General features: G+C 40.1%; 1 protein-coding gene across 1 annotated transcript in view; it reads left to right on the top strand.

The window, feature by feature from the left end:
• Positions 1-14,256, top strand: part of LOC117266782 (BACH transcriptional regulator 2a) — a 72,426-nt gene continuing 58,170 nt past the window's right edge. The window contains exon 1 of the mRNA XM_033642128.2: positions 1-391. The gene's annotated coding sequence lies outside the window, so the exon portion shown is untranslated. The remainder of the gene's footprint in view (positions 392-14,256) is intronic.

Genomic DNA, 14,256 nt, shown 5'->3' with positions numbered 1-14,256 from the left:
TTTGAGAAATAAAATGTGTGGTAGGGAAGCAGTTAGTCTGTATGGTAGTGAGAGCGCAGTTCACCAATCATGCATCCTCTGCATCGTCAAGCCGGAGCAGGGGGCTCCATCATCGTAAGAGCAGGGGGGCTTGGCCGTTGTTGTGAATGAGGGCCAGCATGACGTCAGGAAGCCAATGTCAACAATGCAGCTCCTAGAGGAGAAAAGGCGTTTCATCCTAACACACACACACAGGAGACCCATCTACCAAACACCGACTGATGCCTACGGTCCATTAAAAGCAGCGGTTTCTGTCTGTCCGAGGACTGCGGAAATAAACAACAACTACAACAACAATGTGGACTCACTCTTATTTCTGAGGGATTGAACGCAGACGAGCAGGGAAAAACGGGTAAGTCGGTCCCAGCGTTACACAGATAATAAGCAACCATTGGGCTTTACTACGCTTGAATAAAGCAGACTACGGGAGCCCCTTGGCAGCCGTGGATTTGCTTCTACTAATCTGTCTGCTCGTAGTGGCTTTCCTCACTTGTTTGTGTTGTAGTCTCACTGTTGTTGTGTTCACCGGGGTTGATTTAACCACAATGTGTGTTACTCCTGATTCCTGAGGTGTGTGTGTGTGTGTGTCCTACCTGATGTGGTTTTGACACCGTGGTGGTGTTCAGGCAGGTTAGCAGGGATGCTGTGGTCGGCGGCATGTTTAAGCTAGGTGTTGTTTAAATGTGTTTCCCTCAAAAACGTCTTTCTCTCCGCTTACGTAACAAAGTGCTTTGTGGACTGTTTAGTTAAGTTTGTTGCCAGCGACTTTTTAAAAAAACAGTTCACTCTATTTTAAAGAATGAATATTGATAGTAGCTGACTTTAAGTGTGGTTATGTTGCCTTGTGTCAGTGAACGACCAGCCGTGTTTGTGGTATCATTGTGACAGACCACACGCGTCTGTTACATTTACAAGGAAGTTGTCGGTCTCTACAGTAGCCTGCTTGTCTTTTTTTTTTTTTTTTTTTAAAAAAAAGCTAACCACATCCCACTTCTATAATAAATAGTATAATACATATGGATGGGGGACTAAACGCGGGGCACATGTTTTGCATGGGAGACAAATGCCACAACCGGGGCTGGCGCTCCTGTCACGCTGGGGGAGGAAGGGGCTGCAGAGGGACAAAGGAGCCAGCCTCCCACCCCCTTATTCCCGCCCTCAGCCGCTCAGCAGCCGCTTCAGTAAACACCCACCTCGGAATAAAGCAATTCCTGTATGGACTATATCCTGACGTGTCTTCTCTCATATAACTGTATGTGTCAGAATGAACTGTGCCACTACCGTCACCTAAATGACAATTCACCACCTTAAATGCCTAAAATAGGAATTACCGAGGTCTTCTTCTTACTGTAGCCTACATAAAAATATTGATATTCAATTAACACCCATGCGTTCAATCAATGCTTCTCATAATATAGTGTGACTCGGCTGTTTGTATGACTTCTTATAAACATGCCCTTATTGAGAACAGATTAGCTCTTTGTTATCCTTCCTACAAAGACACTCTCTTCCCTCTTCCATCTTCTCTGCTAATGGGAAACAGCAACATCAGAGTTACACACAGTTCATCTGAATGGAGCAGATAAGAGGTGACCAAGGCCAATGAAATATTTACTACCACCACTTCCAGACAGTTATCGTGAGCAAAGACTACGGATATAGCTCTCTTGCTTTGCTGTTAATATTTCCTACTCATTATCCCAGAGTAATAACAGAAAGAGAGAGAAAGAGAGCGTTTACTGTAAAGAGAGAATTATTAAAGGGACGCTTGAATGATTTTACACATTAAGGTCAGTTTAATTCTTACTCAGTATGTTTACATGACAATAGAGACAATTATTGTATTGTGACAGTCCAACTAAAACCGGACTTTTAAAATACAAGCATGTTAGGCCGACTGAAATTGCGCCAAGTCGAATTTCTCAAAGTCGGACTAACACACCCAGATAATGCAATCGGGAGTTGAATTACTCCTGTTTGTTTGTAGTCAGTTGGACCCAAACTGGCCTAGGCGCTCTGCACATGCTCCAGTTTCTGGCCTGGGCTTTGACCCGGAGGTCGTATAGCAGTAAATGCGTAACAGAAGAAGAAGAAGCTGGTAACAACACCGCGAAATCTACATCTAGAGCCATGCATTTTTGGACGGATGAGGAGACATATTGGTTCATCCTGTGTCAGCTCAAAGATTTAAATATGTAACACCACGTATGAAATGTACAGAGCTGTAAAGTTTTCCACCATGGTACCATTTTCGGCTCACTAACCGATTGTTTGGTTTGTGTCAACTGGACAAAGGTCCAGTAGTAACAAGCTGAAAGGGGACATAGCGCCACCTATTGTAGCAGAGTTGGACATACTTCAGTTAATAAATGGATTCTTCTCCCATGCTTGTATACTGGGACAAGGACAATAGTCCAGTTAAATGGCCTAGCCGAGCTATAACCATAGCTCGACTTAACTGTGCATGTAAATGTACTGATTGAGGGTCGCTGCCCATCCTGTGAAAACAGCAAATGTCTTCTGTGGAGCTTTGTTAAGTCTGAGAAAATAACCCACATCATGTCATCAGGGTTACCTAAGCTTGAGGGTACGGTCAGTCAGAAGCAAATGCAGTCGAGTGACCTTTGCCTTCCAAAGTGATAATTGTGCTGAATGTATGCAGAGCCTGACATGACGGACACGGAAAGCTAGCCTGCTAATAAATACCGCAAAATATGATGGGTACATTTTCCATTTTCTGTTGTTGCATGCCCTTTCCCTGACTCACTGCAAGCCAGGCAGCATCTGTCATGTGGGGCACTTTGTATTTTTCATGGCCAATATCATACAGTGTCAGCTGGTTTTTCACGGCAACAATCCATGTCTCGTCCACACACTTTCAACATATTCTCATAGAACAGTTCCTGTGAGAGCGTACGAAAAATGCATGCACAACAGTTCATGTGATATCCTATGAATTAGCGCCCCACGAATGACGTTAATGTACAGTTGTGTAATGAACATGAAGTTATGGAGGTTAGGTTGAGGCAATAAAAGTTACTGTGGTTCACCACCCCAACCTGCCTCCCCACAAGACTGCTTGGGACTGCTTCTTTGTTTACTCCTGTCAGCGCATTGGTCATGTGATTGCAGCCTTTCAAAATACATGGGATATGTATGAATTTGGATGCATTACTTTTCATAGGAAAACATACCAACAGTATGTGAGAACAGCCTGACTTTGTTGCTATTGGTTGAGGCTGCAACTTCATTGGTCAAAGTTCACCAAAGTTGAACTCCACACAATGTGAAGATGCAAATTTACTTTGCCACTGGAAGGGAATGTTTTATTCGCCCCACTGCTTGCATTAAATGGAAGTAATTGGGAGGCGAATATTTGCTGCTGTTAATTTCACTCGTGTGACTGTACCCAGAGACAACAGATTCATCATAGAGAACCTGCAACAGACATTCACCTGGCAAAGAGGGTCCAACCTTTCCTTCCCAGGTCGGTAAATACCACCAACGCCTGGTGTGTTAGGGCTCATTTATGTTCAGCGTTAGAGACGGAGACAGATGGAGCCTTCTGTCCATAGTCTTGTGCACATTTCCTGGAAGCTTGCGGATGTGGACAAAATGGAGTAGTATCACCAGAGATCATGGAGGCAGTGTAGGGCAAGTGAGATATGACCATAGCAGACAATAAAGAAATTCAAATAATGGCAGAATGGAACAAATCAGTAGTATAGTGAAAAGAATTCCCCATCTACATGTTGGGATCTTAGGTTATGGCTTCAAGACCAATGCTGCCTTTGTTTAAAGGTACAATATTACGACCTGTTCTACTGTCTCCTTGTTTGTTGTTGTGTGACACTTGTTCCATCTATTGGCTGGATCTATACCAACATAAAAGACACAAGAAAGTATGAGGGCAGGGATGTTTACAATGTTTGAAATGGAAATGGATATCTATTTTCATACATAAAGGGATGATAAATGAGCCTCACAATGCACAGGGCACCCTTTAGTGTCTCAATGTGACGTAAAGCTCAAACACATTGTAAAATGAGATAAATGTTGTGAAACAGACGCAGATAGGTTTAGAAGAGGTTTTGAAAAAAGAAAATGCTTTCGTTTTTTTTGGTTTCAAACAGGACACGAACTGTGATGTATTTTTGTGAGCTATTCCTGTTTGCCTCAGGAAGGATCAGAGAGCCACTGCAATGAAAAGGAACCATACTGAAGACTATGATCTATGCGTATAGATGTGCTATGTTTAAGAGGAATTCGTGGCCAGATGGTTGAAAGTGAAAAAATGTGGAGGAATTAGGGATCCTCCTCTGGGGACCATGAATAGCAAGTTTCATGGCCACTGGTCCATAGCTGTTAAGATCTCTTGCGCCGTACTGAAGTGTTGGATTCACAGGTGGACTGTGGTGTACAGAGGAAGATATAGAACTCAGGAAAAATGTCACTTGAAGAATTTATTAAGGTTCAAGTCAAAATTTTATAAAAAAAAATGGTGTTGTGTGCTTATATTTGGTGTTAGGTTGATTCAAATAAGGTGACTAGAGTAAGTTTTTAGAGTATGGATGCATGTATTGATGTGTTTGGTGTGGGTGGAGTGCCATTTTTGTCATTCTGGATGTGTGTGTGTGTGTGTTTGTGTGTGTGTATATATATAGTCTGTCTATGGACTAGCTTTGCTGAATGGAAGGACCGGCTGTGGTTTGCATCCTGTGAGGAGTGTGAAATGTGTTTTCTGTGGTCTGTGCGGAGGCGTCCAGTCCTGAAAATAACTGCTTTCCATCTTCTGTGTCTCATGTATCACATGAAGAGTAACTCATTTATGAAATGAATCAAGTCTGGCCTGTTGGTGAACTGAGACATTAATATGGGTGTAAATCACAAGTTTCATCATATCATATTATATCCATTATTTTGACAGTGATTCAATATTTGCTGATATCCCAAAGTCTGTCATGATACAATTCTCATTTGAGTCAGTTCAGGGGCCTGTGATCTAGATGAGACCATATCAGTGAATATCCTCATTGTCTTTTCTTGGCTGCTTGCCATCATCTGCCTTGTGCTAGGCTGCAAGCCCTGTTTGAGTGTTTAGGAAGGAGGTGTGCTTTGACAGAAACGGTGACACTGACATGCCATGGGAATTTCAAAATAAGGGTGTATCTTAAAGATGATGATATCAATGTTTTCTCTTTGCATCAATAATATTAGATAACTAGTCATCAGAACAAAATGTGGGCATTGTACATTTCTGCAAATCACAAACACATTACATTTGCCCCTTTCAGATGTATCACATCAATCCTTCTAAAGTAACATGGTATATGAGTTGACTTAGTCATCGTTGCTTTTTTTCCAGCAGCTTTTTGAGTACAAAAAGTGGTTGTTTCTTACAGAGACATTGCTGCTTTTCCAGCAGGGATTGTGCCACCAAAACTGGGTATTTTAAGCCACAACATGATCTTTTCCTGACCTTAGCCATGTGGTTTTTGTGCCTAAACATATAACCAAAGCATTGTTGAAAATTTTCATTGTGAATTAGAAAATGGTCAGTGGACCACCTGGCACCCTATCTGTCCCGCAGGCTTTGAGTTGAGTATCACTGCCCTAGCCATTAAAGGATTAGAACCAGGGTGTTTAACAGGGAGTTTGGGACCCCTTGGGGGTCCCCAGAGTTACTGCAGGTGGGGCTGCCAAATTATTGTTTGATGATTTAAACACATGAACAAAGATAAATCAGCCTATTCATAAAAAAAACCCAACAACAACAACAACAACAACAACAACAACAAAAATTTAAGCTACACAACAGATAGGCTAACTGTTACCCATGAATCCTTGTGCAATCATGTAACTGTAACTTACATTTGTATATTGTGTATGAATTTTACCCATCATAAACCTGCCTCACATTCCATGAAATTAGCTTTAGTTTTAAGCATTTCCACGATGGATGGGATTTTAGAGAGGTATGAAGCATTCAGAAGATGTCAATGCACAACTCTGTGTAACAAAACAAAAGAGCCATATTAATGTTATTAATTACACCTGTGCTTGTCTTCCTGTCACAAGTCAAAATGTCTGCAGGGAAAATGGTCCTGTACAGAAAAAAATGATATTAAGTTCTCTATTTTTTATAATGTATAGTTTTTAAGTATAGTGTATATTTAATCATATTAATGTGATGTTCAATTTGATGCTGGTACTGCACTGATTTAAATTTCACCATCTGCTTATATCTGCACCCATGTACAACATGGGCACCCATGGACTGTACGTGTCAAGTGCTCCAGCTGCACAAGTGTGAAACACTATGCAGATTGTACAGATCTGCATGTGTATCTGCTGTCCACCCTGCTGTCTGTGTTTTGGAATACACTGAGGACTTAAAGGGATAGTTTGGATCTTTTGAAATGGGGTTCTATGAGGTACTTTTACAGTCAGTGTATTACATATAGAAGGTATCAGGCGGCATCCCTCCAGTTTGGAGAATGGGGTTGGAGTCTGACACGGCTGCATACAGGATAGCTGCTGGTCTACTGCTGCTTTGAACAGTTAGTTAGTTTATGTTATTGTGTGACTTTGGTGAAAACTAACCATTTTTACACCAAGTCACACAATAACACAAACAAATAACTGATCGATTCATTCTGATTTCAGTCCCACTCTCCCTATCTTTTCTCTTAAAGCACAGCTGTGGCACAGTCATGAACGAGGAAGTAGGAATGTGAGGAACGTAAAGAGGAGAATGTGGAGCATGCTTGGAGCTCATACCACTTTGACACCTTTGCACACCTGACCAGTCACTGTTTAAAGCAGCCTTGAAGCAGTGACTGATAAATGAACCTTGTACAAAATGTCGTGGACTATTTTATTTTATCTGAACGTGTTTGTAACCAACCTTTACAGTAAGTTGACAGCAATACAGCGCCTGTGTAAGAACAGATGAAGATTTATAGACAAAGGTGTGCAGAGTGAAAATGACATCATTGTTGGCAGAGCATATCTTCAGTCTAACAAAGAACCTTTGTTGAAAGTCCTCTCCTTTTACTCTTCACATCCCTCCTCACTAAATACCCCACATTTAGAAACAAAGGTCATTCATTAAAGTGGTGTTTTAAAGGGGTTAAACACAGCTAGTGCTCATTGTAACCATCTATTTTCATCTCAACTACGTCATGTGAGGACATACTCCCTGAGGGGGATGGGTTTGTGTGTGTGTGTGTGCCTACTCACACGTCTCTACTATGTGTCAGTGTTTGCTGTATGGCTATATGCCTCCTATATGCACATTTGGTAGTGTGCATGAACACGTGCTCAGTCAGAACCAGTTAGTGGTGTTTCAGGATGCTCATCACCTTGAAATGGGCCTCTCACCCAGTGTGTGTGACACACACACACACACACACACACATACCACAACAGGCACATGAGGAAACATAGTGAAGTCATGTCTGGTGAAGCACAGGACAGAGCTGATTTTAGTGAAGTGTCTGTCAGGAGGCCTTACTGTACACTCTGCTGTTCCACATTCTTCTCTTTGCAGGGCAAACATAACAGCCTGGCACAGTGGCTCACTTCACTACTGAGTGGATATAATAATAAATAATAATAAATGAGCAATGCTTAGTGAAAATATCATCTTCATTTAAGATTTTTAAGAAGAAACAAAATGGTAACTGTTTATCAAGCACCTTTCTAGTCCTCTACTATACAATGTGCCACCTGCTCAACAGTTAAATATTTACATGCATTTACACATGGGTGCACAGCCAATCTGAGGTTTAGCATCTTGCCCAAGATTACTTCCACGTGCAGGCTGGAGGAGCCAGGGATCGACCCGCCGATCTTCTAATAAGGGGTTGAACCGCTCAACCTCCTGAGCCACAGCCACCCCAGAGACTGTCACAAAAACAAAGCTGAGGCCTGTGTTAAAGTCAGCCCTGCCAACTCAAACACACAGTCCTGTAGTCATCCAGGATCCTCTACATGAATGAGAATGCTCTCACTCCCAACTTGTCAAATATCACTGCTTGGTTAGTGGACTCTGACATCTATGTATGACGCGCTAGGTATTCTGGGTGCATCTGTTGTTGACATTCGCTTATTACATGCATTGAATATTTTCAAAATACACTTTCATTTTGAATTTCATCAACGTTGGTAATACACCTTGTACTTAAATTTATCTCCTTCAGCAATACAAACAATTGGTTAGGTCTAGGGAACAAAAGCACATGGTTAGGTTTAGGGAACAAAAGCACATGGTTAGGTCTAGGGAACAAAAACACATGGTTAGGTTTAGGGAACAAAAGCATGTGGTTAGGTCTAGGGAACAAAAGCCCATGGTTAGGTCTAGGGAACAAAAGCCCATGGTTAGGTTTAGGGAACAAAAGCATGTGGTTAGATTTAGGGAGCAAAAGCACATGGTTAGGTCTAGGGAACAAAAGCCCATGATTAGGTTTAGGGAACAAAAGCACATGGTTAGGTCTAGGGAACAAAAGCACATGGTTATGTTTAGGGAACAAAAGCACATGGTTAGGTGTAGGGAACAAAAGCATGTGGTTAGGTTTAGAAAAATACATCATGGTTTGGCCCAACATTCATATGGAAAGCCAACACTGGGCTCCTGGGTGAAAGTCAAGGCTTTGTTGGACCCATCAACTATCTCTCCTGGACCCTATGGTGGCATAAATATCCCACAATGGATGCGTTAACATCCGCAGGTGGATACAATCCGACTGGTATTAGTTAGTTTGGTACAACAGCCATACCGTATAGGCTACAAATAAATTACAATTTATTTGCAATTTATTATTTTTACGTTAGAGGAAAATAAATCATGTATAGAAATCAAAAATTATGATGGATTGAGATGCATTGATTTTATCATTGAATTGTAGCCCTCTGAATTGTAATTAAATCGAATTGTGAGGTGCCTAGAGTTTCCCACCCCTACTTTCCAGCTCCTTATATCAGGCCTATATTGTTACTGGCGGCATTTCAAACTGATGCCCTCTGGCAGTGTTATAAACTGATGCCCATTTTTGCATCAGTGCCTGTCACTGAAAGCACTGACAATGTGGCAATATTTGACAACTTGAGAATGAGAACAGACTAACACTAGATACCTAAATGGGAAAAATCAACCTGAAGTACCAACAATTTCAAAATAGATCTAAAAATTGAAAAATCTGATATAAATAATTATATTGAGGCTAAAGGAAAATGATCTAAATGTAAAATCAAAATGCTTAAACGGAAAAGCTTTAATAGAAAACTGTAAAGAGTTAAGCTGTCCTCAATGAAAGTCCACTTTTTCTGCAGACTTTCACAATAAGAGCCCACAAGGGAAGGAAGTGACTTTGCCTTCTGAGCCTCTGGAAGTCTTTTAATGTGAAATAGATTTGCAGCACATGTTGATTTATCGACAGTTACTTTACAGCAATCGAACAATAAATTATCAAATTGAATAATAATGGCTAAAAACTATTTCAGAAAAGATGAGAGACAGAAGTGTTCTCAGCAGAGTGATATGTAGTTAGGATTAGCTCTAAATGAGATTCTGCTCGAATTTCTGGAAATGAACATTATACTGAACTGATTAAGACAACAGGTAAACATGAAGGACAGTTTAAGTCTGCATTAACCAGGTAACAGGGACATGGGGAACAAGAACATGAGTTGTCTTTGATGCAAAGTGACAGCTTAGCACAAAGGCACTGAGTGACTGACCCTGGTTCAGTGTGTAGTGCGGAGACTCTTTCAACTCTGTCATGCCTTACAATGACCACAAGGGAGCAGATGGACTAACCCTGACTGAGTGAGTGAATGAAGTGATGTCTCCATTGCAAGCTTCACGTTACATCAAACATCACAGCAGTCTGTGTATGAACGCAGCATAAAAAACAAGAAATCTATTGGATGCAGTATGAACATCATCCTGCAAACACCACTATTTATAAGACTACATCTCCATGGCAGCATGTGGTGTTCGCTTCGGTGTGATGAAGACTGCTTGTGGAGGTTTTCTCCTCTTCCCTACTGCTGTCTGTCTGAGAGACTGTTTGTGTAAAACCGATACATAATTCACACTCACAGCACTGTGTGTGTGTGTGTGTGTGTGTGTGTGTGTGTACATGGTGCAGGTGCAGGTGAGAGGAACTGATCAAGGGCAGCCTGACCGTGTGTGTATGTGTGTGTGAGTACAGACTGTCCCAGGAGGCGTAGCACAGCTCGAGGGCAGACAGAGGAAACTAGACTCAGAATGTCTGATGGATCTCTTTCTCTATCTCTGTATCTCTTTTCCTTCCCTTCTTATTGTCCATACCTCCCTCTCTCTCTCTCTGTCTCCTTAAATTCTTTCTACTCTGTACACTCACTCTCTCAACACGTCTATTTTTATCACCTTTGCCTCAGCAGTCTGTCATGCTGGAGGATGGGTGCGTGTAGTTGGTGTGAAGCAGGGCTTTTTGTCTCGTCCTCTTCTCACATGTCTTTAGTGCTATTTGTTAATCACCCAAGGCTGTGATCACTTTTAGATTTATCAATTCAGTTGTGAATTAATAACTTACTCCAAATGTTTTGCACACCAAGCGTTTTTCTGTGTGTGTAGCAGTATTGATAGTTACACTGCTTGTTGTTTTAAGAATAATTTAAATGTTTTGTGCTGTGTCTCTCTTCTCTGGGTTGGATAAAATAAAGAATATTAACATGTCACATTATGTCCAATTAAAATGGGAAAGGAAATATAAAATATCCATAAATGATTTTCTCTGAATATATGAGAATATCTAGTGAGTTGTGATTTTTAAGCACAGAGGGGAGCTAAATGCGAGCATTGGTATGCTAATATGTTCACAATGGCAATGCTAACATATTGATTTTTAGCAGGTAAAACCATGTTCATCATTTTAGTTACCGCATTAGCATGCTAGCATCTTCTAATTAGCACTAAATACAACATCTCGTTCTTATTCCCAGGCCCGTCAAATACAGACGCTTTGTCAAGCCCCTCGGCATCTCATAGCGATGCACAGGGCACCCTTTGGTGCAGGGGTCTTCAACGGTTTCCAGGCCAAGGACCCTAAGCTTTAACAGAGGTGGAGCAGGGCCCCCATACAACATGAAACTGAGTTGCAATTGAGATAATTCCCTGAATATGTTTTGGTCCTCTCTTGTTTTTGCTTGCCTGTAGGTTTTTATCTCAGCAGCAGTTGTAGCCTTACCCTCTGCACTTTCACCAGTGGTTTCTGAGTGGACAGCATGTCAGAGTCTCTTGCTCAAAAAGTTAAAACAATCCACTGTGGCTCTCAAGAATGTCTGCACTCTTGGAATACAGCTAATTGATCAATATGTTTTAATAGTAAATGTCAGGTTACTAGTTCACCATGCTGTATTGATAAGTGTGGCACAGTGAATTAGTGCTAGCTAGCATTGATGACAGTAAGCCTATCATTAACGTTGTCTACTGTAGATGAAATAGCTTTTTTTTTTTTAAATGAACACGCTGATTTGTCTTTGCTAATAATGAGTTTGATTCATGTTAATGTGTATTTTCAAACACATTCAAAACCTTAATTTTTGGGGGATTTGATTTGTACAATTCAATTAGGCTGGGAAAATATAACCTTGTAATGGGCCAACCTCTCAGTGATTTCATTTTTTATTTTTTTGAAGAGCATACATAATGGATATGAGAGGTAAGATCTGACGGAGCTGATGTCTCTTAGAGTTGACAAAAAAGTTATATATTTATTCATTTCAGAGCAGTTGTAGTTTCAACTTTCAACAACATTCAACTTAAGCATTTGGATGTTAACCTGCACGGAATGATGGCTGCTGCTGCTAGCTGTGCTAGCCACACACAGCCCAAATTTACATTGTTCACCCGGTGACACGGTGATGCCGCCTGGTCTGAGAAGATTACGCAGCTCATCATGACAAACCTTGTAAACCATGTTGAAGAATAAAGCTTCAGGAAGTTAATGGAATATGTTGAGCCTGAATGTTCATGTTCACATTCATAACACATGGTGCAAAGTGTCTCGTACTTCAGCAGCATTTAAAATGAGACATGGTTGTTAAAGGTTGTTATTAAAGACTTCAAAGGGCTCTTAATGCACACAATATGTTTTGGGGACAATGTTTCAAATACTTAACAATAAATTGTGCTAAATGTTGACTGTTTTCTGAGTGTTTGCCTCTTTTTAGACTAGTAGACTAGTCTTAATTAAAATTTGTTAAGTAGACAGGGAAATTTGTTGCCAGAAACATCCCTAGTCCTATTATGGCTGAGACACAGCCGATAGCAATATTATTTATTTATTTATTTATTAACATGTATCAAAAACTAGAATGCTGACCAGTTTGTTTTTAAGTTTGTCTATTTCAATAGACAGATTTTAAAAAATGGGTTGCTCTCTGTGACACTGTTTTAGTTTGGTTTAGGTCATATTTAACTGACAGTTTTTTGTCAGCCTGGTTACTCGTGTCAGAAACTCATAGCATTAAATGTGGTGTTCCTCAAGGAGGCATTCTTGGACCATTTTTTTCATTATATGCTTCCACTTGGAAACATTATTAACCATCACCACATGAATTAACATTTTTTATGCTAAAGTCACTACACTGGCTCCATGTATCTTCCAGAATTGATTTTAAAGTTCTTTTACTTGTTTATAAAACTTTAAATGACCTTGCCCCGACATACATCCTTCACTGCTTTACTTTTAAATGTTCCTCATGTGTCCCATAATAGTACTGTTGAGAGCGTTTTCTGTTTTTACGCCCATAAACTGTGGACTTCGTTACCTCTTGCTATTAGAATGGCGAGCTCTCTCTGTATTTGTAAAAATCTGGGACACATTCTTTAAAGGACCAACATTTTCATAAAAAGTATATTTTAAAACAAAGATGAATATAACAGTACATTTTGATACCAATGATATCAGTACATACTGTTAGCTCAGAGTTTGAAGGCTTTTAACACACTCTAATTGTTTGAAGTTGTGAATTTCTTTCTTTTAATCATATCATATTCTAAATATATCATATATATATATATATATATATATATGTATATATATATATCATATATAAAAATCTTTTTTTCATACATAAATGCTTTAAAATGAATGTTTCACCCCAGAAATTAAGTTACTGTGTTGATAAGTTATAATTTAAAGGTTTTTTTCTGGTAGGACATGAGAATGGGCATCATATTTCAAAGAGAAAGTGAAGTGGCATTCGTATTCGTGACATTAAGAGCAATCTATTTGTTACAACTTTAGATTTTGGTGTAGCAGAAATATATTAATCAATTTTCTTAATCTATTAATCCCACACATTCCACCAGATTCATTGACCAGCTATGGAACCATGGGAACCAATGCCTTAGCAGGGTTTCCACATTAGGGTCAAGATCGACTTGATCTGAATTACCTCATAAAGGGCTGTGAACAAGGTCAATAATCAAAAACCGCCAGAGTGGACTGTTCTTGAATGAGTCTGACTTGTCTTTGTTAAAAAAAAAAAACAACACATTTTAATTTTGCCTCAATCAATGGGAGAATTCCTTGACATACATAATGGATTCTACAGCTAGCACCCGATGAAATGTTTTTGTCATGGCTTACATTCCAGTAACATGAATACCAATTCTGCTGCCCTCACACAAAAATTGGAACATTTGGCCTCACTCATTGTCTCATTTGTTGGTGAACCAATGTGCGGCAACATATTCCAGAGCATTTCTTCTGATTTGAAATTGACTTGGCCTACACATTGAAAAGAATACACAGCTGCATTTTTTGTACTACTGCGCATTCAATATTTCATGGACCCATCTGTTCACACCTTGCAACAATGAAGAGTGTCACCAGCAGCAAATTTGTCATGGCAGAAAACCATTTTCTAATCCCAGTGCGAGAGATGGCGTTCCTGACATTAAAGTGCTTCATCCAGCGCCAAGCCGTTGCCATGTATTTGTGTCTTGGAACAGATTTGAGCAGCCATTGTTTTGGACTTCTGAGAGACACACTGAGAATTATTGATGAGGAGACAATCTGTCCATGAGAACAATGTTTGTATCCTCACAGTGTGGAGGATGTTACTGTAATGAGATGATGATATGTGGAATTGTAACAGTATACCAGCATTTAACCAAAAATCGAAACCAAATTACCAACAAAACAGAGACATGGCTCTTCA

This window comes from Epinephelus lanceolatus, chromosome 15 (genome assembly GCF_041903045.1).
Source record: "Epinephelus lanceolatus isolate andai-2023 chromosome 15, ASM4190304v1, whole genome shotgun sequence".
Classification (NCBI taxonomy): Eukaryota; Metazoa; Chordata; class Actinopteri; order Perciformes; family Serranidae; genus Epinephelus; species Epinephelus lanceolatus.
The sequence above is the reverse complement of the archived record's forward strand: the minus strand, read 5'-3'. Positions and strand labels throughout refer to the sequence as shown.